Source organism: Pseudorasbora parva, chromosome 7 (genome assembly GCF_024679245.1).
Source record: "Pseudorasbora parva isolate DD20220531a chromosome 7, ASM2467924v1, whole genome shotgun sequence".
Classification (NCBI taxonomy): domain Eukaryota; kingdom Metazoa; phylum Chordata; class Actinopteri; order Cypriniformes; family Gobionidae; genus Pseudorasbora; species Pseudorasbora parva.
In genome coordinates, this window is record NC_090178.1 from 3,929,019 (window position 1) to 3,938,779 (window position 9,761).

General features: G+C 37.4%; 1 long non-coding RNA gene across 1 annotated transcript; it reads left to right on the forward strand.

Moving 5' to 3' along the window:
• The first annotated feature begins 2,445 nt into the window (after window positions 1-2,445).
• On the forward strand, window positions 2,446-9,517 carry LOC137083537 (uncharacterized). The gene is made up of 3 exons (XR_010906514.1): window positions 2,446-2,642; window positions 3,835-3,958; window positions 9,282-9,517. It is a non-coding gene; the product is annotated as an uncharacterized lncRNA (long non-coding RNA).
• Window positions 9,518-9,761: the final 244 nt, after the last annotated feature.

Below are 9,761 nucleotides of genomic sequence, written 5' to 3' on the forward strand. Positions count from 1 at the left end.
TTCTCAAAACAATTTGTACAAATAGCAAAACACCATGGATAACCTGCAAAAGCCGCTCTCTTTCTCAAAATCCTTAGTTCATCTCTCAAAAGTAAATATCTGTGTCAGTGAACATGTCAGTGCCATCAGAATGACAAGTCCTTGTGTCCTTGTGTACGGATAAGACAGTCAAATTGTTTAGTCATGTTGTCAATATAACAGTTTACTCTGGAGGGATGTTCAGATGGAAACTACGGCTAAAGTTTTGATGACAATTATTGTCAATTGTAAGTTACATCTTAGTGTATGTTTGAGTGTAATTGAATGGAAAAGATTCAAATTTACACTCTTACTGTTTGTACTGTATTTTATTGACAGAACATGTCATTGAGATACAGAAATGAAAAGACAGCACTGAATAGCACACAAAAAAAAGCCTAAAGAAGAAATGTTAACATTTAAAACTGTAAAAACTGTACATGCGGTGCTGTAGAAATATATATATATATATATATATCTGCTAGTTGATGTTTCATGAGAAGCACCTTCGTTAGAGAAAGTCAAGATTCACCTGGGAGTAATTTACCAATTCAGGACAGATTTAGAAAAAAATCTAATGGAAATATAGAAAGTATAGAAATATACTTGGCATATTACGCTAACTTGTTCAACCATTTTGCATGTAAAGACTTATGCTATGAGCTTGTGCCTTAATGTTGTGGGGGGTGAGACTATTCAACAGAGACCCAATATAAAACATTTAGATCAATATGACAAAAGCAACTGATAATGTAGGAAACAACAGAGAATTGGACATAATCATTGGCATGGATGTACCAAAGCATTTGCAACTTGTTCAAAGAAATGAGAAACTGCTTTTTTGATGTGCACAAGTGACACAATGATGTGAGAATTGAACAGGTAACTTTGAGAATTTCAATTCTGATCTGAGAAATGTACCAAAGCGACTGAGAAAAACTGTAAAAAGTAAATACAACTAATATTTAAACTAGATAAAAAAGTTAGTCGAGACAAACTTTAAGTTGGCTCGGGAGAGAGCTGATCAGATAGTCTGAAAAAGTTTTAAAAGCTTAAAGTTTGAAGATTTTTAGTTTAAAGTAGTTTGAAGGTTAAAGTTTGACGTATTTGAAGTCAGTACAGTCGATGGATGGATGGATGGATGGATGGATGGATGGATGGATGGATGGATGGATGGATGGATGGATGGATGGATGGATGGATGGATGGATGGATGGATGGATGGATGGATGGATAGATTTTATGATGGATGGATGGATGGATGGATGGATGGATGGATGGATGGATGGAGTGATGGATGGATGGATGGATAAATAGATAGATTTTATGATGGATGGATGGATGGATGGATGGATGGATAAATAGATAGATTTTATGATGGATGGATGGATGGATGGATGGATGGATAAAAGATAGATTTTATGATGGATGGATGGATGGATGGATGGATGGATGGATAAATAGATAGATTTTATGATGGATGGATGGATGGATGGATGGATGGATGGATGGATAAATAGATAGATTTTATGATGGATGGATGGATGGATAAATAGATAGATTTTATGATGGATGGATGGATGGATGGATGGATGGATGGATGGATGGATGGATAAATAGATAGATTTTATGATGGATGGATGGATGGATGGATGGATGGATGGATGGATGGATAAATAGATAGATTTTATGATGGATGGATGGATGGATGGATGGATGGATGGATGGATGGATGGATGGATGGATGGATGGATAAATAGATAGATTTTATGATGGATGGATGGATGGATGGATGGATGGATGGATGGATGGATGATAGATAGATAGATAGATAGATAGATAGATAGATAGATAGATAGATAGATAGATAGATAGATAGATAGATAGATAGATAGATAGATAGATAGATAGATAGATAGATAGATAGATAGATAGATAGAATAGTCTTGGCTCATTTGAACATTCCATCAATAAAAGTCAATGGGATTTTTCCACGTTTTGAGAGTCATTTCAGGAAAACCGTGAGTCATATCAAGTTAGAAAAGATATAGCACTCGAGTCAGAACAGCCTGAAGGTCTGAGCCGAGTTTGGAGTATGTGGAGTTAAAGCTCTAGGAGGAGATACAGTCAGAAATTTAGAGTAAGAATTATTATTTCAGTAAATTGGATCTCCCAAGCCAACTTAAATATATACTGTCTTTAAGTTGGAGTGGAACTGTGAAATGATTACACTATAAAAATATTAAAAGTTTTGTTGTTTTTTATCAATTGACAGCCCTAATTATATTATATCAGTTATGTTCACAATGCATAAGAGTGTGTTTGATTATTACATTGCTACATTTTTTTTTTAAATGAGCTTGTAACTAGAAAATATACTATGTTTAAAAAAAAACTAGGAACTGAAAATGTAGATACTCCCCCATACTGTGCAGAACAGCTTATTTCCTGCTGCTCTTACCACGTCATATATTTTGCAGCTTATAATGTGGTATCTGCCTCCTTTGCACAAATTCTTCCCAATGCAGCACTTCGCTGGCGACGGCAGATGAATGGAGGGACCTTTTGACTTGACGCAAGCTGTATTTAAAACACACGCTCGGAGAACAGAACGCACACCGCGGGTAATGACAAGCGCTCGACAATTCATCACACAAACCTGTCAATGCAGCAAGGACGCTTATGAAATGTATCAACCTATAAACAATGTGCGTGTGTGTGTATGTGTGTGTGTGCATTATTAAGAACAAGAACATACTGAGTGAATATGCAAGGAAGAGGGTGTAGTGTGTACCGTCGTGAGGGTGTTTAGCAGGGAAGGTATCAATCACAGAAGCTAAAGGTGTGTTCAACCATATGGGAGCCATCTGGGACTGAAGGCCGACCATCATCACCGGTCACAAGGACACACTAAAGGAGACGAGCAGAGAGAAGTGTTATTAAGAACTGTAAAGTCTACACACAAAAAATACTTGTTGAATTTACTTTAAAAAGTATGTGCACACGACTATATTGAGCATTTTTTTAGTTATTTGAGTTATATGAACAAAAGCTGACAACATTTCTTTGAGTAAATACACACTATTTGAATTTGTCACTGTTACATATTTATGTGCCGTTTACTTAATAATGTTATGTTAAATTTATAAAAGTTCATTATGTAAGGTGAACACATTTATCAATTTAATTTACCTTTAAAACTTTTAAATAAGAACAATTTTAGAAATGAAATGCAAAAATAACATTGGACAAAATCAAATTTAATTGAGAGCAGGAATCCCATACAATTAGTTTGTGTATAAGTGTCACCCACATCCTAAACTCCGGCACTCTCCTGCATAATGATAACCACAAAATTACAGAAACTCCTCAATGTCCAAAATAACTGAACATTAAACACTAACATAAACTAATAACATCTTTCTCTTTACTGAAAAACACATAAAATAACACTTTAATCCCTAGATTTACTCTCCTAGCGCACTCTCATGCAAAGCATGCTGGGAACTACAGCTCCACTGCCCAGTTAGTTATGTCAGCACAAATATTTCATGTAGTTTTAACACAAATTAATGAAGTAAACTTCAGTTTTAAATATATTAGGTTAGTTAAACACAATTCAATTATATGTTTAAGTAAAGTGGACAGAATTTAAATGTGTCATATCAATAAACGGCCTGAATATTTTTTTTAGTATATATATTCTGGACAAGAGCCAAGACTTGATAGACATGTAAGCAAAACATAATTTTGATCAAAATCCGGCCGAAACTAAATTTATTTGGAGCTCATTTCAGGACTTCTGTGTTGTTCCAGCTGGTAAACACCTTTGAAGTGGTTCGTCGTGGTGATGATGTAATAGGTGGGTGTGGCTCCGAGGCTCCGCCTTCTTTGACGTGGATAGCTCCTCCGGTTCATCTCTTCGGTTTAGTCCATCAAGGTCAGACATCCACTAATAAAAACATGAACACAATGGAGAGCTGATTTATAGTAACTGAAGTTGTAATTCTACTTGAAAGCGTCACTGACACTATATTCCTTCAGGTTTAATACTGTAAATCTGCTGCTTTAAAGCTATCTATTGTACAAAGTGGTATATAAATAAACGTGACGTGGCATCGCTGTGAACAGACACTTTCTGTTTTCTACTCACCACTGTCATTTTTGTTGTTTATTATAGCCTCAGATTCTAGTCAGAATATGAGTCTGTGCTCCATTGGGCTGTGATTATTCAGTGAACGATTAAGTTTAGGGGTGGGCGATATAGCCTCAAAATTATATCACAATATTTCAAGAATATTTGCGATAACAATATTTATGATGATATAGAAAAAAATAAATGTAACAAAGTTTTATTGGTTATTGCAGCTGGTAGGCAGCAGTAGCCTGACAAGCCAGACCCACATCAAGATGTTTGGTCTGGAAACTCACCATTGACAGCTCAATCTGAGGGGCGGATAAACGGTCGGCTTTCAAACTCCCTCTGCACGCGATAGGATAGCGCTACACCAACCAGAGCAACGAAGGTGAAGCAGAGCTCGCTGACAGATTAAACATTCGCCGTATCCGGTCGGCTAAACTCTGAACACATCTTCCCTTCTTAAGAATGACTTCAGTGCCGTTCTTTGTTCTTTTCTCTTTTCTCTTCTCTTCTTAACTCCAAGTCTTCCAGAGTCGCGGTCAGAGCTGATTCAAAAGACCGCCGCCGTTTGCCAGTTTCTGTGTTTACTAGAAGCACGCAAACGCAACTCGGCCATCGTCATTATGGCCCCGCCCGCCGACTCTATACACGATGTGATTGGGCCGTCCAGATTGTGAGGAACACAGCTCAGAAGTGTATTGAGAGTTCCTAGACGACACTTGCGGGCAAATTAAATTTGCTGCCGCTAGGGTGCGTCTAGATTTCTAGGCAAAGGCAGCAGCATTTATTAGTGAAAACAAAATGAAGGTCATTGTCCATCCTTTTACAATGAGCTACTGTCATTGATGAGAGAATATTTAATTCAAAGTGTAAATTTACTGTCATAAGGTAGGCCTACAAGTTATAAGTGTTTTCACTGGAAAGCAAAAAATATATCTGTACATTCATTCAAATAAACAATAAACGTATCACTTTATACACTACTACCTACTTTATCTCCGTGTCTCATTCGAAGCGTGCACAATGCTAGATCTAACAAGTCGTAACTGACGAAAATAACCATCAATGTTACCCTTCCGGTCAAATATTGCGCTACAAACATCAATAACAGCTTTACGTTGTCAATGTTATGTCAGTTGTCAAGAGAGCTGACCTCTTGTAACCAAGCAGCTCCCTTTTAGTTACTAAATAAATCAGCATCATCGGAGGATGACATGCTGCTCTTCTCACTCAGACAGGTGTTATTCATAAACAGTAGCTGTGTCTCGTTTCAGAAGGCTGCGTCCTCCGGAGGTCGCATTTGAAGGGTGCATACGTCATAAGGCCGTCTCATTTAAAAAAAGTGAGTAGGACTCTCCAAATGCGACCTTCGAATGCGTCCTTCTTTCACAGGATTTCGGAGTGTGCATGAGGTGTAGCCTTCGCGGCTGGAGATAACCTATAATTCTTTGCGTCGCCGTTAACAACCGTCATATATATATTTTTATATTATATGAAAAAACTGCACCACTGCTAGATATACGTGCGAGCGTAGGTGAGCTGTTTAAAATGTAAGTTCAAGCTTGTTTTTATTTTTAAGCTCTATTACCTCAAACAAATAGTTGTGGTTAACAGGATTACAACGCTTTAGTGCTTTTTAAACGTTTAGAACAGTCCATTGCTGTCAAGACAAGAAACATTTCATAGTCATTTTCAAGTTATAAATCATTTTCATTCATAAACTGGCGTGAGAGCGCAACGAGGCTGAATGTGTTCTGCCTGTATCGTTATAAGCTGTGTCTCATTTCGTTAAATTTCGAAGGCTGCGTCCTCCGGAGGACACGTCCTGTGTAGGATGCAGTATACGGAGTGTCCTCAATCAGAATTAAACGAGCCGTCCTTCGTAGGACACACAGGCAGGAAGTATCACGTTGCTATCCCACTAAACATTGGACGTCGGATAGACGTGCAGATCATGTCTATATTGGGTCCGTCGGGCCATAACCAATTCTGGACATCTATTCGATGTCCAAACTAGGTCCACTATTTTGACGTCCAACCATGACCCAACTTGGACATCAAGGTGACGTTCAACTTTTGACCTGGAACTGGGTAATTTTTTTTGGACGTCATTTGGACGTCTATGACAGGTGCAAGAACATTTACATGATTAATATGTAATGTTTTATTTACAAATATCAACATTGTTGTTATCAACATGATTAATACATATTATTTATAAAAAATATATGGGGTTTTTTTGTGCATTTTTTTTAGTTTAACCCGGACCGGTTCGTGGACGAATTGGACGAATTGGTCGTGGACGAGTTTTTTACACTTGTAAACTCTGTAAGTAGTTGCTTTAGTTTTCCAGGGACTGTAAATGCATTTTAATTAGCAGTTTACAGCAAAATTATTTTGAATAAAAAACTACTCTTTACAATTACGAATTCTAATATAACTGGACCTTTTGAAAGGATTTAATATAGTTTGGATTTCAAATTGATTTTTTTGAAAAATAATCTAGTCCCATTTCAGAAGGTGGCATATGTTCCAGATAATTTCCCAAAAACTTTTTTTTTTGATTGTCTCAGCAACAACTGGAGACACATAAAAAGACGCAATGCATTTCCTGTTGAAACTAGCAACTGAAACAAAGCTACAGGAAATTGAATACATGGTACAGAAAACATGTCATCCACCCTCTTGAAACATCCGACTACAGTTACAGAAGTTGCATAAAAACGACGTCTAAAAATAGTCTACATATGATGTTGAAAAGACGTCCACAAACGACCACATTTGGACTATCAATAGCCCATATACGGAGGTCCCACGGACGTCAACATTTGACGTACCGGTGACGTCAAAAAAAGACGTCGCCTGGCGTTACAAAACAACCCCTTCAGTGGACCGAAATTGGACGTCCAAGGACGTCACTACGACGTCACATTGCGCAGTGGGATGCCAACACATTCAGCCTCGTTGCGCTCTCACGCCAGTTTATGAATGAAAATGATTCATAACTTGAAAATGACTATGAAATGTTTCTTGTCTTGACAGCAATGGACTGTTCTAAACGTTTAAAAAGCACTAAAGCGTTGTAATCCTGTTAACCACAACTATTTGTTTGAGGTAATAGAGCTTAAAAATAAAAACAAGCTTGAACTTACATTTTAAACAGCACACCTACGCTCGCATGTATATCTAGCAGTGGTGCAGTTTTTTCATATAATATAAAAAATATATATGACGGTTGTTAACGGCGACGCAAAGAATTATAGGTTATCTCCAGCCGCGAAGGCTACACCTCATGCACACTCCGAAATCCTGAGAAAGACGGACGCATTCGAAGGTCGCATTTGAAGTGTCCTACTCACTTTTTTTAAATGAGACGGCCTTATGATGTATGCACCCTTCAAATGCGACCTCCGGAGGACGCAGTCTTCTGAAATGAGACACAGCTATAGAGTCTGGGAATCAACGTCACTGCGCGTTGCATTCTGGGGATTCGCCGTCATGTTTTAGGTCACGCTCAGGAGCATACAACGATAACAAATACGAATCACTAGAGAAAAAAAACGACTATATTCATGTTAATACTTTTTAAGAACTGCTTGCACTCACTTAGAATAAATGTACTAATATTTGAATCTCTTGCGTACATGAGCACTATTCATCACATTTCATACAATCAAATCATACGGTGATCGTCTATCGCACCACACACAGGACTACACACTGATTTCGCTTTCGCAGTTTTTTTTTATTTTTATAGCCTAACGAAAAAGTCTGTTTCTGATATTTAAAAGCTTGATCTCAGCCATTAGGTCATTTGTTTAATCAACATATATCATATCGCAATTCTATAGCGTAACGTTAAATCATAAGGGATAACATATGAGAGTATGGCCCGTAATGCAGCTTTGAAATGATTTTAATTGTGAAAGCAACTTTAGCCTACAGTACTAAACAGTTTTACTGGACTTAAAAGGTACAAGTAGCCTACAAGATTCCTTCTACTGAGAGAAGCTAAAGAATTTCCAGATGTTGTTTAGGCCTACATTATTTATGGCGTACGCATATGCGGTTCAGAAATCATACATCTGTAAAATATATTTTATGAATAACAAATAAACACAAATTATAAAGACACATTTTGGGTAAGCTGTTTATTTTCATTGAGGTTTACGTTCACCTTCACCTGTTGTTTCCAAGCTGGTAAACGGAAAAATTGCGCTTCATTTGAGGGTTTTTCCCCACGCAGTTCATGAGAGCGGCTATAGCAGTCATAACACAGCAAGCGTACACCATTAGAATGTGTTTTTAACTATCTAACAAGTTCTTACGTCTACCTCCACTACTACACATTCGCTGATGTAGTGTCTGTGTCCTAAAGTCCACGAATGAGATCCAATGTGCTGTTTCCAGGAGGGAAAGCTAAACAATCACACTCACACTATGTGAAATGCGCCATACGTCATCGTGTCGCTTTATCATTGATATCGCGATATGACAATTTTTTTATCATGTAAAAATGTATACTGGTTTTATCGTGAACAATATGTTATGGCACGCCCCTAATTAGGTTACTGTTAATTATCTGTCCATCATTGTATAAAGCCCGCCCTGACAGTCTGATTGGTTCGAACAGCTCCTGTTCAATAGTCGCTCCACAACAGATCAAGTTCAAACCGAACTTCCTCACCACAAATGTTGTGGTTCGGATGGCATCCAGGCTAATGCACTTATTGTGTAAACATGTTTTTACATTGTACTTGCATTTTTAAAAAATTACTTGCATGTAATTACATCTGTAATTAATTTCTGTAATTACTTTATTAAGCAATCTGTGCAATACAATATGAACACAATAAGTGCATTGTACTTATGATGCAAGTACACAGTAGTTAAAGGCACCTAATATAAAGTGGGACTAAATATTAATCTAAACGTCACTCCAACCCTCTACAATACGAGTAAATCACTCGCATATGTTACTAAATCTTCACTCTGTGCGAGACTAAACAACGTCTATTGTTACGTCCAAGGATGTATGCTTATTTATTGCAGTGTCATGCATTTGTGTATGTGCTTAGGTGTTTTGCTCTCTTTGTCTCATTCTCTTTCATCATTCCGACAGGTACAACGACCAGCTGCATTCAATCTAACGATGCTTGACGTGATTGGAGAATATAGGGGAGGAGCCGAGATATCAGCAGAAGCGGATCGATTGAGAGGGAGAGAGAGACTTCGTTTGGCCAGGATGAATTCTTCCTCCTGTCTGTCCAGACTCTGTTGTTGCTTTGTATTGTAATAGTATTTCTGTACCCCTTTGATTGGATTCATTATTAATCTTTATCTTTTCAAATTAAAAGATGTTAATTTGAACTGGTTGTGTTGATTCTGGGACAGGAGGTTGAATGGTCTTGGTTCTCCAAGATTTTTTTTTATTATTTAATTTTTAATTTTTATTCGTGTTTTATTGTTACTACCAACCCTATCCATCCATCCATCCATCCATCCATCCATCCATCCATCCATCCATCCATCCATCCATCCATCCATCCATCCATCATAAAATCTATCTATCTATCTATCTATCTATCTATCTATCTATCTA